Source organism: Aquarana catesbeiana, linkage group LG05 (assembly GCF_042186555.1).
Source record: "Aquarana catesbeiana isolate 2022-GZ linkage group LG05, ASM4218655v1, whole genome shotgun sequence".
In the NCBI taxonomy this organism is placed as follows: Eukaryota; Metazoa; Chordata; class Amphibia; order Anura; family Ranidae; genus Aquarana; species Aquarana catesbeiana.
This window is the reverse complement of record NC_133328.1, coordinates 314,844,765-314,868,450: the sequence shown is the minus strand read 5'-3', so window position 1 is coordinate 314,868,450 and position 23,686 is coordinate 314,844,765. Positions and strand designations below refer to the sequence as shown.

At 39.3% G+C, this 23,686-nt stretch overlaps 1 protein-coding gene across 3 annotated transcripts in view; it reads left to right on the top strand.

Annotated features, from left to right (window-relative positions):
* Nucleotides 1–2,259: 2,259 nt before the first annotated feature.
* Nucleotides 2,260–23,686, top strand: part of BASP1 (brain abundant membrane attached signal protein 1) — a 115,867-nt gene continuing 94,440 nt past the window's right edge. Inside the window, exon 1 of one of the 3 annotated variants that reach the window (XM_073630849.1) lies at nt 2,260–2,284. The gene's annotated coding sequence lies outside the window, so the exon portion shown is untranslated. Of the gene's footprint in view, nt 2,285–2,434; nt 2,644–23,686 lie in introns of those variants that run through there. The other 2 variants (XM_073630848.1, XM_073630847.1) reach the window with 2 other exon arrangements.

Sequence of the window (23,686 nt, the reverse complement as noted above, 5' to 3'; positions counted from 1 at the left end):
AGATTACTACTCAGTACATCGTTCAATCCTGTTCAGCCGTAGCTTACCGTAGGATGTGGATAGGCTGCAAGGCTGGTTGCTCTAGCAGTAAGATGGCCTTAGTTGTAGGAAGTTTAAATAAAATAATGAATGAAAATAATGTGGCATACCTAGAGTATTTACCCCCTTACATTTAGGTGTGAGACACATCTGTCATTGCTCAGGGAATCCTCAGCAGCCTCTGGAGGAACCCTAGGGTTCAACAGAACCCACGTTAAGAAACCCTAGGTATTAGCAAAAAAAAAAAAAATACAATAACAATAGTGACATAAATTAAAGCCTTTAACATTAGCAAAACAAATTAACATGTCAGGGTATATTATACATGTGTATTCTTTTATTTTTTTATGAACTTGATTTTTAAATAAAACATTAGTAAATAAATGTGATGATAAGAACAGTCAAAAAGCTATGGCACTTCAGCACACACATCAGTGCGCAGTACAAGATGTTCTGCAGAGGGAGCCAAAGTTCTGAAAATTAGCACAGTACAAAAGCGAGAAATCTCTCAAAAGGTGAACGTCAACAATTAAAATAACATTTAAAATATCTTTGTCCTAAATAATTGTATCTGAAGGGGAAGGGAGTAAACTAGCGGCCTTGTTAAAGAGCTAGACATTTTAAAATAAAACCAAATACTTTAATACAAGGATCTATTGGATACCTTTAGGAGTCAATAAGGTATATAACAAAATAAAGCATAAATGGCATGATAGAATGTTTCTGGTTTGTTAGAAACAGAAATGACACTGATCATGTTCTATATCACAATTTACTATTCCATTCATCATTCCCACCTGACCCTTCATTAACCATTAACTGACTTCTCTGCACAATCAACACACATGATCAATAATTTGGGTTGTCCTTTAACCACCATAGTTAGAACCTTATTACTACAGACAGAAACCATAAGTACTAATAAATGTTTTATGGTAGAATTTATCATTCCATTGGACATTGCCACTTGGCCTTTCATTAACCAGTAACCAACTTCTTTGCACACCTGAAACCCATGGTCAGTAGCTGGACTGTCTTCAGTCACCAAACTTGCAGCTATAAAAAGAAACCGTAAGTACTTCTAATAAAGTTTCCATGCCAGAATCTGCTATTGCATGGGTCGTTACCAGTAACAGGCTTCTATGCACACCTGACACCCATGGTTATTATCTGGAATGTCTTCAGCCACCAGTTAAACATTTTTTTAGCTATGGAAATAAGCCAAATGTATTCCTAATACATGTTTCAAGTCTGAATGTATCATTCCATGGGTCAGTCCCACATGATCTTTCATTACCAGTAATTGACTTCTGTGTACACCTGACACCCATGATCCTTAGTTGGGTTATCTTCAGCTAATAACCCATGTGGTGATATCTTTTAAGAGCACTTGCATGTAATACAGTCTTTTAGCTATGGACGAAAGCCATAAGTATTACTTGGTCCATACCAGACATTACTATTCCATGGGTCAGTCCCACCTGATCTTTCATTACCAGTAACTGATTTCTGTGCACACCTGACACCCATGATCAGTAGTTGGGTTGTCTTCAGCCACCAGCTAATAACCCACATGGTGATATCTTCTAAGAACACTTGCTTGCAATACAGTCTTTTAGCTATGGAAGAAAGACATAAGTATTTTTTCATGATCCATACCATTATTAATTCCATGGGTCAATCCCACCTGATCTTTCATTACCAGTAACTGACTTCTGTGCACACCTGACACCCATAATCAGTAGTTGGGTTGTCTTCAGCCACCTGTTAATATCCCACATTGTGATATCCTCCAAGGACACTTGCTTGCATTACAGTCTTTTAGCTATGGACGAAAGCCATAAGTATTTTCTGGTCCATACCAGACATTACTATTCCATGGGTCAGTCCCACCTGATCTTTCATTACCAGTAACTGACTTTTGTGCACACCTGACACCCATGATCAGTAGTTGGGATGTCTTCAGCCACCAGTTAACAATCTTTGGCTATAGAAAGAAGCCATAAGCATGCCTAATAACCAACATGGTGATATCTTCTAAGAACACTTGCTTGTAATACTTCCAGAAAAACTAATCTGAAATAGTAGCAAATGTTGTCCAAAAGGTTGAAAGCAGGAATACCCATGCAAATCCAGTAGCAAAACGTCTTGTAGAGGAGCTTGCAATTCATTAGCAGGTTAATGACTGACAGACACACATCTTCCCATCCCCAGTGTTCACAAGTGCGATCTCCTAAATTTGAGGGTAAGTATGAGCAGCACACACACTTTAATGTTTATTAAAAAAAAAAAAAAAAAAGAAGAAAAGCCCCAGAGTGGCTTATGGACAGAGGAGAGGGAGGGAGTGGGAGAGAAGTGGGAAAGGGGGGACCAGGGGGTGGAGAGAGGAAAAAAAAAAAGAAGCAGAAGGGGAGGAGGGAGAGGGAGAAATGCAGAGGCAGCACAGACATTGCTACAACGGCTTCTAATCACTACAGTCCCAGCCACCGAGCGAGGGAGACACAGGCAAGCCAGGCTAGCCAGGGCAGGCACTAGCCGAGCACCAGTCTTTGTGACACCGGGGTACACAACACACACAAGGACAGACACAGGAGATCCTACAAGGTAAGATCGCAGCAGATCTCACACATGACAAGCCATTCATTTCTATACACACTGCAGCAGGGGCAATAGGAGTGTCACAAAAAAAAGAAGAACATCCGATCACTGATATTCCTTGCAGATCTAAGCTGCGATTCCCTACCTAGGAACTGTCAGCTCTTGAGCCCAGCTTCCCCTCCTAGCCTGTCATTCATCTGCTGGCTGGAGAACACCTCCAGCACGTGTTGAGAGTGGAGCTAGGGGCACTTTCTAGGAGTTTCCGATCAGAATTGGTGGAAGAGAAGACTATAGGAGGAAAAAGGGAGGTTTGGGCGAAAGTAATGGGCACTAACCAGATCTCAGTAGAATAAGCTGGGCACACTCGTTAAAGGATCTGCACATATTAATCTGGAATGCCTTCATTGGAGGGATGATTGACCTAAATACTGTTCTTTCTATGTGGTCTTTGTCCAGGGCTGCGATTCTTGCCCACTTTAGATGATGTGGATGGTGCTTCTAGGCACACTGGGGCGTTTCTTGCTGTTGGCAGGACAGGAAGGGGTTAATTGCAGCCCCTGATCAGTTCTCTCACCAGTAATCCTCATTTTTCTTTCCCTTTTTTTTTTTTTTTTTTTTTTTTTTCTTGATAAATGATGATCTGTGATTGTACAATAGCCTGCTCTCCCCATGCTATGTAGACTAGTTGGAATGCATTGGCTCGATGCGGTGGCTATGCCTATGCAACAGCTGGGTGACATCTGTCCAGAGCAGATCTGCAGCCATTGCACTATTGTCTCCTGCTCTATCCAGCACCCACCGATCTGCCTTTCATTAAAACGTGTCTCTGTGCAGAGCTGCTGTGTCTGACATGGGGGGGATGTGATTATTGATCTGTTTGGCATCTGCGAGGGCTATAATAGACTGACATGTAGGGTGATCGTTAATGAGACCCATATGTCTTGGTATCTTGTTAAATGATGAACACCGCAGTGGAAATGAATGAGAGTTTACAGTAATTACCAATTCCTTTGTCTTTGACTCACGCATGCGCAGAGGCATGGGGCGTGGAGAGCTTTAGCTTCTGCATGAATCTCTTGCTGGTCCTCAGCATCTTTCTCCCTAACAGAATCCTCAATGCAAAAAAAAAAAAAAAAAAAGTGTGCAATGAAATGCTGCTTCTTTGTACTGCTCCTGATCACTCAATACACACTGGCTTGTCATCAATTTATTAAGCACCCTAAGAAATAGACTTAGGAAGATGGGATTGTTAAAGATTGGTGCTCCTGTCATTGCAAAAGAATCTGCCTTTTCCTATTCATCCCTTTTTTTTTTTTAAGACAAGTTAAAACAAACAAAAAAACCGTGCCCCAGTGTTAGCACATGCTCACAAAGATGGCTGTCAGTGGCTTCGGAGAACCTAGATCTGGTTGACACCTGAAAGCAAACTGTAAATCATCCCATGTATATGCATTGGTGATCAGATGTTTCAGCCAGCTCTAATAAAACCAGTTGCTCTTTATTGCTAAAAATGGATAAATGAGACCTCTGAGGCCATGAAAGGAGAAGGGTTTATTGGTCTGAGATATATTGTTGGATTGGTTGATAGTTGGTTTTGGCATAGATCTATTTTTGTTTTATAGGTTTGATCCTTTTATTGCACTTTGTTTCCCACCTTGTAGATTTGCTGCATGTCTTTTTTGTGCCCTGGCATATTTAAAGAGGGGTTCTTTGTCATTTTACACCCAATCTGACCATGATTTCCACAGGAGAGGGGGAAAAAAAAACCCCAAAAGCTGTTTATACTGTAAATGCCTGGCTACATGTACCTTGTGGTGGTGCAGTGCTTGCTCCTAGTGCTGTCTTGTGTTTATTATAGTTCTAAGCTTCAGTGAGCTTCAAAATGGCATCCGCTGTCAAGATTGTATGCTTACTTAAAATGATGAATGTGCACAAAAAGCACTCTGCTGGCAGAATCAACTAAAATAGGTTTTGGATTCTCTTCTCTCACATTTGTTAATAGGGAAAATGGGATTGTTTGTATTCGTGGGCATCATTATGTGCTTTCATCAGCTGCCATCATTATTTCTTTATTTAATTAATTATTTTTTTTTTGTTTCTACACTGTGGTACAGAGGAGGAATGGCCGAACAGTAGTAGTACCAGGAATGATTGGGTGGCATTTAGGCATCTTGTTTCTGTATTTTCTGTTACAAATTGTTATCAAAAATAAATTAAACTTATTTTGAATGCTGATACAACACAGACATGCAAATAACCATGCTACGCATGGTGTTTGGCGTATTTAATAAAGGAAAGAAAAATCTGCAATAAAACTTTTTTTTTTTTCTTCTTCTGATTGCTCTTAATAGATGAGGATACACACATTAATATTGCCTTCATCACTACATGTTTTGTATATCTTGAAGTGAAACCTTTATCCAAGCAAATATTCATAGACCAAAATACAATATTGCCACAACGTATGCTCACTATGCTTTAAAGTGTCTTAAAACCCAAGAGGAAAAACGACAGGATTTATCTTTCACCAGCAGTTTGCACAACACTTCTATATAAAGGGGTAAAGTAACAATACCACTCAATACAAGAAGGTTTGGATGTCATATATTGCTTGGCTGTGGTGCCTGCATTAATTTTTCACCTGGTGATCCTGCCACTGACACACTTCCTGTCCTAGAGTGACAATGCTCCGTCATTGTACTATGTCTATGAAGGAGCAGGGTTGTTACCCTAGGTTGCTCATCTCCCCTCTTCTGTTCCTAGTCTCCACCCCATCCAATCTGAATGCATTCTTTGAATGCCCACAGTGTCCATAGTCTAAATATGTTTGAAATCTGTCAAACTATTGATTAGATGAGTTGCTGCAAGTCAGTAAAATTTGCTAAACTGTTGATACAATTTTTACATACTGTGACCAGAGCAGTACAGTACAGTGTTGCAATAGGGACAATGTACTACTCTGGGGGAGTGATCGTTTTTTTTTTTTTTAATTCCTTGTTATAAGCAATTTTTATGAACGGCATCCATTCATTCATCGTGTACTGTTGTGAAGATGTGATTGGCCATAGCGATCATATGGTACAGATGCACTGCGATTGGCCCTGTCGGTACCATGTGATCACCGTGAGCAATTACAGATATCAACACAATAGTACACAGTGGCTATGAATGAAAGCTATTCATTGAGGACAACTGTCAGGTGATCACTGTGATTGGTCACAGTGATAACATGGTACTGGCATCGGCCTGATACAATGATCTGTTATCTGCTGTGGGTGACATATCGTGTTGCAGCGTGGCCCCTAGGGTGCTTACAAGGGCTGAGCGGGAAGCAGTTAAATATGCCTCAAACACATTCAGTATTGGGATTGCTTGCAAAACCTCACATTTTGAATACTTGATATGGTGAAAGAATGGCTACTTTTCTTGGCTGGCCACACAGGGCATTATGGAACAGCTCTATCTTTCCTTAGGATAGTCTAAATATGTTTGGAATCTGTTAAACTATTCATCTCTCAAACTGATCATATGCGTTACTGAAAATGAAAATGGCTAAATTGTTAGATACAGTATCCATACACTACATTGACCATGTTCTGTATAACTGAGGTAGGTTCTCTCTTTTCTATAGTAGCCCTTGGTTGTAGAAAAATTGGGTTGATGTAGGAAAATTGTGCTGCAAACAAATCTCTTGTTGCCCATAGCAACCAGTAAGCTTCCGATTACCATCTGCAATGAACATAGGTTTCCATTGGCAACAAGATGTTTTTATGTTAGTGCAGTATTTATACTGTTTAGGTAGTATATACTGTAACGTGGAGGACTATCGCCCTTTTGTGACACACTGATTTTTGTAACAGGAGCTCGGGACAATATTTTCACTTATTGCTGTACTTTACACGTATATGGAATTAAAGATGGCTCCATTTCCATCAGTTCTGCAAATCTAGCTTAAAGTATTTATTAGGGAAAAACATTTCTGCTCATCCATGCTGCATTATGTCGGGTTAGTGTGACTAACAGAGTTATGGATGCTTGTGTGTTGTTTTCTCAACCCCAAATGCATGTATTATTTTCACCACCCCTAAAATGTCTATCACCGTTTTAAAACTTTCCGGGCCATGGTAGTTTTTTAAAAGTTGAGCTTGGGACCAGAAGAGCAGAGCATTTATTTAACTACAATATCGCTTAGAAATCTGGTTTGCGACCAGAAGAGTGGAGAGATCCTTAACCTTTTTTAATTTTCGCGGAAAAACAAAGGTTATCCACATAAATGCCTGCATGAAGTTAAGCTGATCTTTAGAGGCCTTAATGGCGCTGTATGGTTTGTGTCCTTGCTATGAAGCCGAATGGTCTCTAAGGTGTGTACATTCAAAGATGGATATAGTACCCATAAACTGATCTGAAATACATTACTAAACTAATGTTTTAAACAAGCATTTAAAGGGAAAATACATTGCATTTTTAGTGCATATACATTCAAAAATGTTTTTCTCTAGGTGAACACTTCTTCCAGAGAGCATCGGGAGTGCAATACAATTGGGAGGCTTTTGTATGGAAATGCCAACTAGTGTTTGGAAGAGTTTTCTAGCGTTCATATTTTGTGTTCACATTCTCCCATAACTGTGATAGTTGGCCTTCCTGACCAATGATGGAGAACTCTGGAGTGGGCCCAGAGCTTAGCTTCTCAGCTGTGATTGAAAGTTGCATAATAGAGATCTTTGGGCTTTCAAGCTCTCGGGTGCTTTGGAAGAAGCTGATGCTGCACCTAGCAGTTTACAAACATAAAGGTAATGGCATGTACATGGTGAATAACTCCAGGAAGTGTTACTGTAATCTTCTATGGTAGGTAAGCAATTTACACATCTCCATGGTTTACTTCTCTGGATATTCCACTGTAAAAACTTGGCCTTCCAACAGTAGTGCTACTCCATGTATTGTTATCCACATTCAGTTATCAGCTTGCATATTCTTCTTCTTTTCTTTGTGTGGCTTGAAAAAGTCAGCCCCATGGACTTGTGGGGGTTGACCATTTGAGTTCAAACAACATATAGAAATGCCACTAATTGTAGCACCGCAATCTGCATTCATGTTTTTACTGCAGGACACCTAGAGATGGGCACTAAAGCACCGTAAGTGTAAATTGCGTATTGCAATAACCTACTGTAGCACAGCTTTAAATGCTTTATGGAGTATTTTGTTTAATGGTTTTTGTTTTAAATTTACAAAAAAACCACAATGGGACACTCATCAACCTAGTTTACCCAGCATTCCAATCAGCTGTAAACACCATAGCTGTATTCAAGACCAAAAAGTTATACATGTTGCATAGCTTAAGATATTATGAAAAATGAAAGGCAGAATGTTTTGTATAACAAATATTAAGACTCATGGTGAATACAATTCCAAATTCACAATACAGTGTGCATATAGTGCAGCCCATCTGAAAGTAAACATCAGCGCCATTTTTGTTTGACACTCTAGAAACAATATAGGCTAACGGATTTATCCTATCCAAGTATAGATGTCCAAAATCATTGGTGTATGTAATTTGCCAAAGAGTTAGGAGGGTTTCCTTATGTCAGAACCCCCTCCCTAGTGGAAGTGGCTATTTTGGCCATCACCAAATCTGCTGAAACTACCAATCAGTCAGCAGTGCCCTGGATCTCACACTGCGGCATACATGTATAAGGCTGTAGGCACAGGAATACGTAGATACACATGCACATAGCAGAGCTTCACATTTGAGTTCAGGTCTACTCTAAGTATATGAAAATCCATGAAGATGGGGACAACAAATATGATGCAGTGTGCTGCAAAACATTTTGTAAATGGGTGTATGAAAACATGTTTTACCTATATGCTTACCTAGCTTTTTTCAAAGTACTGAACTATATGTGTAGTTCAGGAAATAAATGGTTTGTAGGCATGCACAGTGGCAGGACCAGGTTTCTAGCACTGGAGTTTGCAGGTATACCTTTGGCTCTATCAAAGAAGCATCCATCTACTAGGATCACCTTGGTTATCTAGAACGTTTTTCTTTTACTGATCCTAACCTATTATAGAGTACTGCAACAATGTGTAAAGTAACATTTTATGTGCTTACTGTCTTTTACAAATGGTTGTGGGTGGGGATGTGTGAAAACTGTATAAAGAAAAGCTGCCTAAGGGTTTATTCACATGGGCAATTAGCTTCTCCGACACGAAGAATCTATGGTGGAGAAACTTCAGAACATTGTTTGTGAAAACCCACAGCCTGATTTGTACACTGTACAGATCAATGGCTAGCGTCTATACTGTTCAAATGTAAGTAGTAATATGCGTGGCTAGATGAGGGCCCCTGACTAGCCATGGACACAATTTGCATCCAGGGCAGATGGTTCTGGACAAACTGGAAGCAGTTAGTCGTCTGGTGTGTTCTGTATGTACCCTGACTTTCCCAGCTGCATGTACTGTAAAGTAAGTGTTCTTTTTATTTTGAAGAGTCCATGAACACTGGGCATAAAAAAAAAAAAAAAAATGCGGTCTGTTTACATCTGACCACCCATAGAGGAGAGCAGACTGTGTCCATGTCTGCTCTGCATAAGCAGATACGGACCAGCCATCCGCCTGCTCTCATCGTTAGAGCTGAGAAGGCAGTCTTCAACAGAGTCTGCCTTGTGTGTAATGGGCCTAAGGATTAAAGTTCAGTTTCAGTCAGTTTTGTAATGGCATATAAATCTCCACTGTGTTTACATTAGAGAGCTCACAGGCTGCCAAGATTATGCAGCAAAAGAAAGAAATCAATTAACTTTGAAGTTGCATTTCTCCACAATGCCAATAGCTACAGAACTGAATAAAGACCAGCTGCTATAGCTAGTGGTAGGGATCTCTGTCTCTCTGTTATATTAATAATTCTGGGTCCAGCAACAGCTTTGAAATGTCCCTGCTAAAGTATAAGAATCCTCTTACTGCAGTTTGCACGTATGAATCTTGTCTTATTTTTGGCTTCTTAATTCTTTTTAGAAAATGTAATACTTTTCTTCTGCATGCAGTATTGGGGGCCTCGAGTGTGATTTTGTCCTGGCTCCACTCATATATTGAAACTTGAGCTTCTAGTGTAATAGAATACAATATATATCAATGAAACACCACAAATCGCAATATTACAAGCTGTTAACAGAAATCATCATCATGTATTGCTTGCATATATCAATGCTAAAATGCACTGTTAACATTTAATTAATGGAATTCATGCCCTCCTGGTAGTATATTCATTAGCAAATCAAATTCCAATATGAAAATGTGTAGGCAGAACGCATCTTTTTGTGTTTAAATAATATTTCTTGTTGCGCATAGCGTTAATATAAAATTCATGAAAATATTACATGACACATGGCGGGTTGTATGCAAAATATCTTGTGATCATTATGCCTATTTACTTTCAGTATACAATTTTTAGCCTTGTGATGTGCATGCAAAGCCACTGGTATAATACTTTTACCCACATGTTTTCATTATTTCCGAGAGAATCACAATAGGTGTAGGAAAGGTAGCAGGGGCGCCTGCCCAGGGTGCTCAAACACAAGGAGCAGTGTTAATTTTGTCGACTAAAACCTTTTAGTCGACCTAAATGAATACTATTTTAGTCGACTAAAATACGACTAAAACTAAAATGGGACTAAAACTAAAATGGCATTTTAGTCAAAAGACTAAAACTAAATTGAAATTTGACTTCAAAATTAACACTGGTCTGTAGTGCATGTTCATGCCTCAATACCTTTTAAATAATATATGAGATGTTTCCCTCCAGCAGTGTATAATGAGTTTGGAAATTGTAGAGAAATGTTAACTAATGCATTAATTTAATTAACCCATTAGATTTTAGATGACTAAAATGAGTTTTAGTCGACTGAAATGTACTGGAGATTTTAGTCAACTAAACTGTAGGACAGTTTAGTCACCAAAACTATTGCAGAAGACTAAAATGCCATTTTAGTCCTAAGACTAAAACTAAATCAAAATTTGCTGCCAAAATGAACACTGACAAGGAGACACAATATGCACAAACAACTCAAATAACTGTAAATTATTAGAAATGGCCTTGCTTCCAAGGTGTGGCTTCTTTCCATACAGCCGACATCTGAACACTACCCTTGTATTTACAAATGTATTTGTGTGTTGATGTGCAGTAAATGTGCATATCCAGGTGCAACCTAATGGCATAGCAAAGTGGTGCTTAGTGAGAGTATGACACTGACTTGGGAATCATTAGCATACATGTAGTCACCAGCACACTTGATCGCTGTCTGAGTAAGCACATTTAATAATCACATGCAGTAGGGCATTTTCTCAGAGCCTATCAGGACTTCATTAGACAGTAGTGAGTTGCCCGAATACAGGAGTCCTGCCAGGCCCCAAAACATGTGCTCATTCTGAGCAACCGAGTGTCATGGTGATTGCATCTATGCTATTGCTCTAATTTGCCACATGAATATGACATGCTGGAAACCAGTGTCCAATTGGATTGATATATTCAGTATCTCACAAATATGAGTACACCCCTCACATTTTTGTAAATATTTTATTCTATCTTTTCATGTGACAACACTGGATAAATTGCACTTTGCTACAATGTAAAGTAGTGAGTGTACAGCTTGTATAACAGTGTAAATTTGCTGTCCTCTCAAAATAACTCAACACACAGGGAACAGCAAATTTAGACTGTTATACAAGCTGTACACTCACTACTTTGTAGAAAAGTGCCATTTCTTCAGTGTTGTCACATGAAAAGATAGAATAACTTATTTACAAAAATGTGAGGGGTGTACTCACTTTTTGTGTGTGTATATATAATTTATTATGTGTGGGTGGGCAGTAGTGTGGTATGTTTAAGCCATATGACATAAACTGTAATTTAATCTATGGTTCTGGTTACATAAAGGAACTACCACTATGTATACTATTCAAATCAGGAAAAGTATGCATTTCTTTTCTGTGCCAATTTGTATTACACCTTACCGTGAAACCTGTGCTGTATGGTCACTCCACAGTAACTAATAGGTTTCATGGGTACATGAGCATCTGAAAGGGGAAGTGTTGCTTTCCAACATGGAATCTGAAGTGTTTGGGCACTCTGGTGTGGGATTGTGTTTGCTCTGCCAATTTATGAAGCTGTTTATATGACTGAATATAAGTAAAGTCCTGTTTATGAATGAAACTGCCTAATTTAGTAGTTAAAGTGATTATAAACGATCACCTTGTAAAACAACTCATTTAGTTTAAAATAGAAATGAAAGGCAAAACATGTTTGCATATATATAAAAAAAAAATTATAAATGTATATATATTTTTTTCTCCTTCTCTTCTTCTTTTTTTTTTTTTTCTCTCTAAATAAATGATCACATTCTATCTGTTCTCAGCTGCATAAGAGCTGGGGGAGGAGAAGCAGCAACAAACTGAGCTTGCCAGTAAATGGCTGTGCAGCAGGGGAGTATCAGGACAAGTCTGATCATTGAATGCGAGCACGCTGAGTTTCCAGCATAGCTAGAGGTCTGACCACAATGTGCTCTCCTGATTACCTTTGGCAATTAGAGTGTCTACTGTTTGTAAATCCTAATTCTTCTTGACAGACCTCCATTTAATTTTTTATTATGTACTTTTAAGGGTGACAAATGCTCGGTGTATGACAAAATTTAGTCAGGTTCCCTAACACACAACTATTTTAACAACCTCAGCCCCGGAAGATTTTACCCCTTTCCTGACCAGAGCACTTTTTACAATTTGGCACTGCGTCGCTTTAACTGACAATTGCGCGGTCACGCAATTCTCTACCCAAATGAAATTTGCATCTCCCCCCCCCCCCCCCCCACAAATTCACAAATTGATCTTTCTTTTGGTGGTATTTGACCTCTGCGGTTTATTTTTTGCACTATAAACAAAAATAGCTACAATTTTGAAAACAAACAAAACAATATTTTTGTGCTATAATAAATATCCCCTAAATTTATTTAAAAAAACGAATTTCTTCGTCAGTTTAGGCAGATATAAATTTTTCTACATATTTGTGGTAAAAACAAATTCGCAGTAAGCGTATATTGATTGGTTTGCGCAAAAGTTATAGCGTCTACAAAATAGGGAATAGATTTATGGCATTTTTTTTGTTTGTTTTTTACTAGTAATGGCGGTGATCTGGGATTTTTAGCGGTATTGAGACGGACAGATTGGACACTTTTTGACACATTTTTGGGACTATTGGCCATTATACAGTGATCAGTGCTATAAAAATGCACTAATTACTGTGTAAATATTCAGTGGCAGGGAAGGGGTTAACACTAGGGGGGCGATCAAGGGGTTAAATGTGTGTTCCAACTGTATGGGGATAGGACTGAATAGGAGAGAAGATATATCGCTGTTCCTACTTACTAGGAACAAACATGTCTCCTCCTCTGTCAGCACAGGGATTTGTGTGCTCACACACACAAATCCCCGTGCTGGCGCCCGTGCGTAGCTGACGACGATTACGGCCACGCGCATCGTGTCCCCCGTGGTCCATCTGGCGTGCTCCCGCTGGTTTCCGAAAAAGGGGAAGGACGTACCCATTCGGGATTCCGCCCAGGAGAGCCATTCTGCCGCAGTATATCTGCGTGAGCCAGTTGGGAACCGGTTATAAGACAGGATACTTTTCTTAATAACATACACCCAAGCAGTGGCACTTTTTTTCTATTTTAACATAACAGACTTGGTGGATGCAGAGGGTTGTAGACCGAGTTACAGATAATTCTTCATCCACTTAACTGGTTGCCTTGTTCATTAATTGAGCAGTGTATATGGTGAAACGAATGTCGGTGAGCTGGCCAAATCCTACTTGTGAAAGCTGCCCAATTAAATTAAAAGCCTGGCACAGTCCAAGCTATGTCTTGCTTATTTGTCCTTTGGTAAAACCGTATATGTCTCTGATGGGCATAATCTAATTTTATTTAAAAAAAACAAAAAATTATATTTGCTGATCTTGATAAGAATATCTCTTCAAAGGGGTTACAAGTTTAAAGCTGGCCACAGATACATTTTTTTTTTTTTTTTTTTTTTTTGTACCAAGTACAATGAAATGCTTGCTTGTGAGGAATCTCCATTTTTGACACGAAAGTGAGCAATACCTAATATTAAACATAATCCTCAAAAAGCCATCATTGCCTATTTTAGAAGTCTTATAACTTTTTGATAAAAATGATCACTTAAGGATATGCACGTGCTCATAGACCACAGCCGGGTACCAAAAAGAAAGAAAGGGGCTGTGTAGGATGAGCAAAGTCCTTTTTTTAAAACCTGATCTGCTTTTCTAAAATTAACTTGTATATAGGTGTCAAGATTTGAATATTTGTACAATGCTGGGTGACTGGTACCATGGACATTTGATTGTAAAAAAAATTACCACAGCTTGCCTCACCACAGCTTTAACAAATGCCTTGACCCTCAAGCATGGAGAAGAAGACTTGCCTCTTCCCCATCCACCATGCAGCACTTATTGCCTGATTGGCTGAAAACGCCTGAAGCTTAAACAAGTTCTGGAACTTTTTTTTTTTTTTTTTTTTTTTTTTTTTTTTTTAGGCGTTTTTCTGTTTTTTTTTACATTGGTGACCTTTTGACCTGTACAAAATCTTGTGACTTTCTGCCTGAAAACGCTACACTCAGGTGTGAATGGGGGGTTAGAGTTATCAAGTTGGAGCGGTTGGGGCGTGCTTCTGCAATTACCTACTTTCCATGTCAGTATTTTTAAACTATACAGGGTCCACATCTATTTGAAGAGGTGCAATCTGGCATATCTAATGCGTGTTGCCCAATACTGTGCTCAAGTCTTTACTCCCAATGTACTATTCTACACATCTTGCACAGCTACATAAAATTACGTAACATCCTTTTCTGCATTCTGAATTCATATCACATTAATATGCCTGTGCTAATAATGTTTTAACATGCGAAGAGCAAACTATAATCGTTCTAAAAGTTCAGAATAGCAGGCATGTACAGTACTTCCTTAAAATGTATGTATTAATAGACAGTGACAGGAAGAATATTGATAAATTGAATAGTGTTTTATGATCAGTGTATGTTTCCTTGTGAGTTAAATACATACAGTATGTAGTAACATAAGGAGCTGTATATATGTCACCAGTGCCTGGACAAGGTCATACAGGGTGTAAGGGCTGTGGTGGGGGTAATAGCGATGTGTGCAGCAGTGGTAATTTTAACATTCAAATTTCTATTTCATTTTAGTCATTTTAGTTTAAGGATCCATTCACACTTGTGAGACTTGTCATGCAACTTTGGACATCGAAATCGCATGACCAGTCATTCCCCATGTTTTCCAATGATCATTTATTATATGTGCGACTTAAAGTTGCAGTGACTTCAAGGTAGTTCATGCACTACTTTTGATCTGACTTTCAGCCATAGACTTCAATGTTAACCCTGAAAAGTTGCATGAAAGTCGTACATGAATGTTATGCAATGCAACAGTTTTGCATTATCACTAGCCAAAGCCGTATCTAAATTGCATTCCAAAGTTGGTGCAAGCTTGAAGTCGTATGTGTGTGAATGAAGCCTTAGTCGTATTTTAGTCATCTGAAATGTTTTAGTTGTAATTCGACTAAAATAGTGTTTAATTTTGAAAATATTTTAGTCTACGAAATGAACACTGTTGTGTACAGCACGCCTCATCAAAATTTATGCAACATATATATTTAACAGTGGCACATATCCCATCTGGCAGTACACATTCAGTGTAAAATACGGAGCGAACAGTGTCGTAGAAGGATATGCTCTTGCATCAGTGTGAGGGGAAACAGATGCCTGTGTGTTGGTGGTATCACTAAAGGGAAAAGATGCCCCTGCATCTGTGGTGTCACTGGAAGGAAAATAATTCTTTGTCGGTGGTGTGAGCTTAATGCAGCGTACACACGGGCGGACTTCCAACAGACTTTCCGAACAAACGGACTTGCCTACACACAATCACACCAAAGTCCGACGGATTAGTACGTGATGATGTACGACCGGACTAAAATAAGGAAGTTGATAGCCAGTAGCCAATAGCTGCCCTAGCGTCGGTTTTCGTCCGTCGGACTAGCATACAGATGAGCAGACTTTTCGATCTGGGTCCGGCGGAGTTCCGACGTAAAGATTTGAAACCTGTTCCAAATCTAAAGTCCGTCAGATTTTCGACCGAAAAAGTCCGCTGCAGGTCCGATGAAGCCCACACACGATCGAATTGTCCGTCGGACCAGTCTGGTCAAAAAGTCCACTCGTCTGTACGCGACATAAGGCTGGATTCACAATCTGTGCAGTGACCAGCATTTTAAAATGCTGATCACCGCAAGGACACATAATTTAAGGAGGGGGGGGGGGGGGTTTCTGTTGTTCATAGGTGAAGTGGGCATAGCCAATAACACTAAGGTACTAAGAGAGATGGGATTGTTCACACAAAAAGTTGCATGAATATTCACCTCAATTATCCAGTCATGTGCAGATAAGTAAACATGGATTTGCTTTTCACATGATCAGATAACTGAAGTCAATGTTCACATAATTTGCGTGAAGGTTTGCGTGAAGGCAGAATTTAAGGTATGATCGTAATTGCATACTAGCATACCCCCATACCACTGTAAATATGCATTTTTCAAACTTGAGGGACCACTGGGGAAGCTGATAGTCACTGTAGTAATTGATGCTACTACAGTGATCAGCCAATCACAGAACTCCTCCTTGTAATTTTTTTCATTAAATACATGGTGTTCTCTAATTGGACAAGGTGGAGATCATGACATCACCACCCTCCTCTCCACCTCATCCAATCGGAGAACGCCTTGTAATCAATGACAAAATACACTTGTGTTTTTTAGGCGGCTGAAAGCAGAAACCTATCGACACATGATATAACAGATGATGGTTTTCACTATTGGCCTATACAAAGCTCAGAAATGCTTGAAAAATGCAGAACAAAACGCCAGAAAACGAGCTGCTCGAGTGCGAATACGGTGTTAAAGCTCACTAGATTTCTGGCAACATTAACCCGTAGTTTTTTATTTTATTTTTTTTACCTTTTCAAAAGGGCATTTTTAATGTTTTTCAATGGTTTATTGCAGTGTTTCTCAACTCCAGTCCTCAAGGAGCCCCAACAGGTCATGTTTTCAGGATTTCCCTCACAAATGGCTGTGGTAATTACTAAGGCAGCGAAACTGATCAAATCACCTGTTCAAAATAATGGGAAGCCAGAAAACATGACCTGTTGGGGCGCCTTGAGGAAGCTCTGATCCCACGCTGAGCTGTCAGCCACGGCTTCGCTGTGTAGGCGGGTGCAGAGGACATGTCTGTCAACGGAAGCTCCATAGTGACTCTGAGTGACGTCACTTCCCATTCATTTCACAGCCGTTATCGGCCGCGTCCTCTGCAGAACTTGCGCCGCTGGAGATCGTGTCGGATCACCTGCAGAAAATGTATGTATACAGATTTTTTTTTTTTTCTTTTCAGGGATAGAGAGATTAGTGTTAGAATGGTGGCTTTAGATGCAGGGATTTTAGTTTTAGCATTATTGACACTGCAATGTCGGCCTGTGATTTGCGTTGTGTTTGTGTGTGGTGTGGGTTTTTTTTTTTTTTTTTTTTTATTACCTTTTTTAGTAAACACAAAGGTGTAAATGCAACCCTAAAGACCCGTCTTAAAGAAAAACCTAAAATGTTCATAACCATTTCAGAAGAAAAAACACACATGTGCTACTTCAAAACTGTAATACTTTAGCACTCAAAAGGGCGTGAAGAGATTATAATAGTATAATAATATTTTTTTTTTTTTTTTTTTTTTGGCGCATATGTTCCCTGAGTGTATTTTACAAAAAAATCCCCCCAAAAATCTGTATTAAGTGAGTTTACGGTTTTGTGTTGGGCTGCATTCATAGTGATGTTGGGCCGCTTGTGACATTTGGGTTGCAGGTTGGACACCCCTGGTTTTAAAGTGAGACTAAATACATATTTTTAAAAAATAAAATATAAATGCAGTTTATTTAAAGGGTTAGTTCACTGTTCTAAAAAACTGCCTATGCAGATATGGGGTGTCTGTACATCAAAACAAACCTTAGCTTTGCCTAAAGTTGTATAGTGCTCTTGTTATAGGTCATTTACATACATCAAAAATCCTAACTTGAAAACCCCAAGGGAGGCCTATCTATTTTACTGTTCACCAGCCCCATCACAGGAGTAAGCACTTAAACTCTGAGCTCAGAGCTGCTTCATCAGGGGTGAGAAAAGGTATGTAGTGGGGGTTGAATCGCAGAAAAAGCTGCTTCCTCTGATGGTGACAGTGAACAGTGATAGCTGGACCTACCTTAGCAATATCCTGGGAGGTTTCCAGTCAGGCTTCATGAGGTATGTAAATGGTCTACACCTAGAGCAAGAGCATTATTCAGTGTTGGTCAAAGCTGCAAAGCTTCTTTTTATCTACAGATGTCCCTTATCTGCACAGGGAAATTTTTGCTAAAGGTGAACTACGCCTTTAAAGTACAATGTACCTTTTATCTTTCTCTTCCTTTTTTGTTTAATCTCCTAATAAAAGATTTTTTTTCTGCTTTCCTCAGACTTCCTGTTCCAGTGTGGCTACGTTTATTCTGCCCCCCTTGTGTTTTAACGTACTCTTTACTGCTGTCCCTCAAGATGGACGACACATTCAGCTCTATGGGAGTTGTAGTACTCCTAGAGCGGAGCTACACTAGTAGCAATGAGGTGTGTCTGAGTTTAGTGTCACTTTAAACCTGAACTCCATCCTTGCCTTCAGTCTTGCACAGTTAGAGACTCCTCTCCTGTACTGAGATTGCTTACTCTCATTTCACAGCACACTGTAAGCTTCTCACAGTGTGCATTAAGCCCTGACTTGCTGCAGGTTCTGCCTCATATTCTGGCCGGAAGACCTCTTTAGCCTTTTCCTTCCCAGCCTTACTGTCCCTTGTCTGACCCTTTATTTAGTTGGATTTCCCCTCTTTGAATCATGGAAGCTCAGCATCACGTGTTGGCACTTACCTAGGGTGATCTGCATGCAAATGCACCCTGGCTAGGAACATCCACTCCTCCAAACTTAAATGCACCAATCTGGGTATATGGATATTTGCATAATGCCTCCTAGAGCCTGCCCATATCTTGCATCAGGGCTGAGGGGAGTACCGAGGCAGGGTGCTGTGATGGTTTTTAGGGAGATATGTACAGTACCATGCTGACCCCTCCCACTATCCTTTATCTGTGTACACTGCATAGAGAAGCACAGAAACGTAGCAATGACATCACTGGGGCTAAAATAAGATATTTTATGAAAATGGAAAGGTTTTATTAAAAAGAAAATTATTAGCATATTGATGAAGGATGGGGGAAGAACCAGCAAAGCATCACTAGTCACATTTTGGGCTCATGTAGGTTGCTGTTTATAATTCTGAAGGCTTCTATAGGAAAGCTTTATTTGTAGTAGGGATGCACCAATGCCATTTTTTTTTCTTACAATGAGTACAAGTACCAATACTACTTTTCTTTCTTTTTTTAAGTACTCGCCGATACCAATTACCGATACCTACCGCAACAGTTTTGTTTTAACTTCACTGTCAGTAATGGTACACAGCATTGAAACGTTATTTACAAATAAAATGAGTTTGATTTTTTTTTTTTTTAATTTGGCCATTTTTCAATGTGAAATGTGTAAATATATATCTGTACAAATATTCACTAACAAAGCAAACAAAAAAAAAAGTTTTAATTGTTTATCGTTTATAAAATAGACACGAACCAAAGAAAAAAGCAGGAAAATAATAAAATGGAGAATAGGGAGTTAATTAAGGCTGATTAGAGTAAATTAAGGGTTATTAAGGGGTTAAACAGGAACATTTGTTCATCCCTTTGTCCCTTTGATCTGCAGATGAAGAAACAGAAATATACAAAAAGAAACAATGTTTCTTTTTATTTTAGTGTTTCAGGGCTGAGCAATGTTGTTAATAAATCTTGCCGGCTGCTTTTTTTTTTTTACAGCTCCAATTACCGGACTTCTTTTACACTGGGGAGACCCACTGACAGCTCAAAGAGCCGAGCCTGAAAGTATCGGTTTCAGGTATCGGTGCATTTGCACGAGTACCGATACTTGTGCAAATACTCGGTATTGGCACCGATACTAGTATCGGTGCAACCCTAATTTGTAGCCTATTTAGCGTTAATTGTGTCTCCTACAAATATTGCTCTGTTTTCCAGGTCCTAAGTAACAATAATGGTATCAAGCATGGTGCTTTGGGTAGTTGTTTACATTCCTCCTTAACCACAGGACTCTCCTTATGTGATCCAATTATAAAACATTAGGTAATTGTGCATGTTTATCAGCATGAGGTTGGGCTGTTAGTAGTGCAGTCACTTTCAGACATCAGGTGACCTTTCACCTCTTACACTCATGGCTTAGAGGTCCTGTTACAGGATAAGTGAAGCTAAATGAGGGCAGATGTAAGTTCATTGTAGCAAAGCATGCACATTTATCATAAGATGACTGAATAATCATATTTTTGAATAAGCCTAGTCAGCACTGGTTCTCTCTAAAATGTGAGTTCACAGTTGACAGTTTGGCTGGGAAATTCAGGTAATTATTCAACCCATGAACCGTATATCTAAAATTAAAAAAAATTATATATATTATATTATATTATATTTATTTTATTTATAAATAAATATTTTTAAATTGACATGACTGGCTCCATTTTAAGGATTTCAGTGCTCACCCCTTACACTGCAGCATTATCACTTGCTGTGCAGTTTCCGGCTGCCATGCAATTGAATGTCATGCCTGCTATTAAAATGAGAAGCAAGGAGTTGAACCCTGGAGCGCTCACAAAACGTCTCACCAGCTCCCGTTCCAGCCAGTGCAGTCCATCATTTCGATGGAACGCGGGGGTTAGAACCAAGGCGGTCAGGAGCTGGAATTTATGAATGTAAATAGCCTGGGTACCATCTGTGGGCAAGCTTTTGGCTTTGCATCCTTCTTCGGTTTCCATTAAAGAAAATTGGTAACTAAGGCCGGCCATACACGTTTCAAATATCGGCCGGTTTCTGCTGAGATTTGAACCGTTAACGGGCAGGCTGATTGTATCAAGTTGACAGATCAACTTGGGTTCAACCAGCCTACCGGGTTCTCTTGTGATTATTGCTAGTGGTTGCTATAGCCACTAGCAATATTTACCATCTTCTCCCTGGCTTTGACGTTTCCCCCGCCCACCCCTCACAGGGAGCAGACAGTTGCTCAGCAGGAGGGATTCCCCAGTCAGCACTGTCTGTGTTGATGGGGAATCGTGCAAATTTTGCACCATGTATGGTCTGCCTAAGAGAAATATGGAGCTCATTGATATCATTATTATCTATGTTATTAACATTAAGCTTTTCCTATACTGCTCCCTGTGGACCTCAGAACATAAAGGGGGCATAGAAACCATTTGTCTTCTCGTATTTTGATGCACTGTTCAACCAGTTTTGCTCTTTAATGTTTCCTACTCTATATTTTGGATGTCACTTCTGCCATAATATATAACCCACGTTCACATTGGGCTGATTTGGCATGTGATTTGACATGTCAAATCGGATCCTATTGTCGGCAATGGCACCGTCTGAATCGGTGCGACACTGACTTTGCGGCATCGCACCGATTTCCCAAAAGTAGTTCCTGCACTACTTTTGGCGACTTCGGGCGATTTGAATAGACATCTGTGCATTAACAAGCGCAAATGTCTGTCAAATTGCTCCCGAAGTTGGACTGAAATGCGGGTTTGAAATCGTGCAAGCTCAGCTGAACTTGCACAACTTCAAACCGGCCCTCAATGTGAACATGGGCTTGGCTTCCCTTTTATTTATGAGTAGGTTTTCGACCTATATCTGCTGTGCCTTTTTATTATGCTACTATTATAATGATTATTGCTATCTCTTTTTTTCTTTGTTTTGATTTGTATACTCTTGGAAACAAATGAAAATGGAAATCTGGAGCACATCCATTGCCAAAATCCTAGTGAGAAAAATAGTTGCCTAGCTGTTTGTGATACTCAGTGTTTAGTACATGTATTTGCATTGTCCCTGATCCTTGCTTCGTACTGTAGATTGTCTATACCAAACAAAGACTATATGTAGTGCTAAAGGCTGGCAATAAAAGAATCCTAGCTAAAGGTTCATAGGAAGTAAATTTTAATTTTCCTTCAACCATGAAAAAGGTCTAAAATGGCAGTCTGTGGAATGATGGATTGCTTGACATAAAGTTCCTGCAATCTTGAGACAAGATCCATCCTCAGACAGTATGCCTATAGGCAGAGTGGTGTCAGTAAAATTTTAAGTGCTGTAATCATAAAAAAATATGTACATCCACTTGTGTGTAAAACAGGGTACTCCAGCATCAAAAAGGTATAAAGTGGGATTATCACATAAAAATGTGCCATATAATAGAAAATTTGGGTAAGGATACAGCAGCAGTACCACTCTCTCAGGCAGAAGCCGGTACTTGTGAGCAGCTACTGACAGCAGTGAAACCGCATTCTGGGGAAAAGAAAACAGAGCTGGCTGGCTCACATCACACACAATGTGTGCCTGAGTGTGGGCTGGGGAACACGCAGACAACGCGTTTCTGGCCTTTCTGCCCCTTTACCCCTGACAGGTGCTGTAATACCTCTCCACCCTATCTAAAAATGAAAAAAAATGTTTGCCATCAGGTATACGTTTAACATTTTTTTTTTTTTTTTATGCCATACAATACACTTTAACTACCCAGCCAATACTAACCCTTACCTGGATTTTGGTTGAGCCTCATCAAACCAAATTGCCAAGTTCTCTAGCCAACAGAAATGTAAGAACAAGACTATATGCTGCAACCTTTGTTGGGTGATCATCAGTGTTAATTTTGGCAGCAAATTTCGATTTAGTTTTAGTCTTAGGACTAAAATGGCATTTTAGTTTTAGTCCCATTTTAGTCTTCTGCAATTGTTTTAGTTCGTCATATTTAGTCAACTAAATCTCCAGTACATTTTTAGTCGACTAAAATGTCCAGTACATTTTAGTCGACTAAAACATATTTTAGTCGTCTAAAATCTAATGGGTGTAATTAAATTGTAATGCATTGGTTAACATTTCTCTACAATTTCCAAACTCATTATATACTGCTGTAGTGAAAAATCTCATATGTTATTTAAGGTATTGAAGTATGAACTTGCACTACAGACCAGTGTTTTAAATTGAAATTTGACTTCAAAATTGTTTTAGTCTTAGTCTTTTGACTAAAATGCCATTTTAATTTTAGTTGTATTTTAGTCATCTCAATTGTTTTTTAGTTGACTAAAATAGTATTCATTTAGTCGACGAAAATAACACTGGTGATCATGTCTCTCAAAATGTTCTCACTTATAGTAACAATTTGAATCCCTGATCAAATTCCCTGCACTAATGTTCTGCAAAGGTTTTTCCAATGACCTGCAGGTTCTATCCTTGCTCAGTGCAGCTCAGCTTTACTCAGTACAACACAAACTTGCCCTAAAAGCTTTTCAATGTGCTTATGAATCTAGTAGGGCACAGCCAGAATTAATCAACCATCAATTGTCATACTACAGAAACCTGCCCAGCTTACTTGGAAGTCAACGCCTTGGCATTGCTGGGCAGTGTTGTTAAAGCGGAACGTCAGCCATTTTTTCAACTTTCCATCTATTAAATCTTCTGGCCTCGTTTTAACAATCGTAAAACATTTTTTTTATGAAAGTAAATACCTTATACAGCCCACTTCCTGTTTCTTCTCTGGTCATTAGCCTAGGCTTATGACGTCATGCACAGCTCTCTCCCTCACTCTCAAATCCAGAAAGTGAACAGGCAGCAGCTTCAGCTGCCCACAGTTAAAATGGTTGCAGCCAAACTAAGTGAAGGGAGATTTCAGCAGCATAGTTGGCAAGTACAGAATCACAGTATATAAAATAATATGCAAAGTGGTTGGAGGGAAGCTTCAGGTCTGGCAAAGATGTTTTTATAACAAATTATGTGAGCAGACTGCA